The following is an 842-nucleotide window of genomic DNA, read 5'->3' on the forward strand; positions in this document are numbered from 1 at the left end:
GCATATATCCTTTCTGATTGGTGTTTCTGTTTTCTTGGGATATATTCCTAGAAGTGGGATTACTGGGTCAAACGGCAGTTCCATTTTTAATTTTTTGAGGAAATTCCATACTGTTTTCCACAATGGTTGCACCAGTCTGCATTCCCACCAGCAGTGCAGGAGGGTTCCTTTTTTCTCCACATCCTCACCAGCACTTGTCATTTGTTGATTTGTTGATGATAGCCATTCTGACAGGTGTGAGATGGTACCTCATTGTTGTTTTGATTTGCATCTCTAGACCACCAACTTACACCATACACAAAAATAAACTCAAAATGGATAAAGGACTTAAACATAAGATGGGAAACCATAAAAATCTTAGAAGAATCCATAGGCAGCAAAATAGCAGACATTTGTCGTAGCAATATATTTAACGATACAGCTCCTAGGGCAATGGAAACTAAGGAGAAAATAAACAAATGGAACTACATCAAAATAAAAAGCTTCTGTACAGCAAAGGAAACCATCAACCAAACAACAAGAAAGCCCACTGCGTGGGAGAACATATTTGCCGATAGGGTTTAATCTCCAACATTTACAGGGAACTCATACAACTTAACAAAAGGAAGATAAATGATCCAATCAAAAAATGGGTAAAGGACCTAAATAGACACGTTTCGAAAGAGGACATTCAGAAGGCCAAGAGACATATGAAAACATGCTCAAAGTCATTTATTTACTTTTTAATCCTCAACCGAGAACATTTTTTCCATTGATTTTTAGAACGTGGAAGGGAGAGGGAGAGGGAGAGACAGAGAGAAACACTGATGTAAGAGAGACACATCGATTGGTTGCCTCCCTCA

This window comes from Myotis brandtii, unplaced genomic scaffold, assembly GCF_000412655.1.
Source record: "Myotis brandtii unplaced genomic scaffold, ASM41265v1 scaffold105, whole genome shotgun sequence".
Classification (NCBI taxonomy): Eukaryota; Metazoa; Chordata; class Mammalia; order Chiroptera; family Vespertilionidae; genus Myotis; species Myotis brandtii.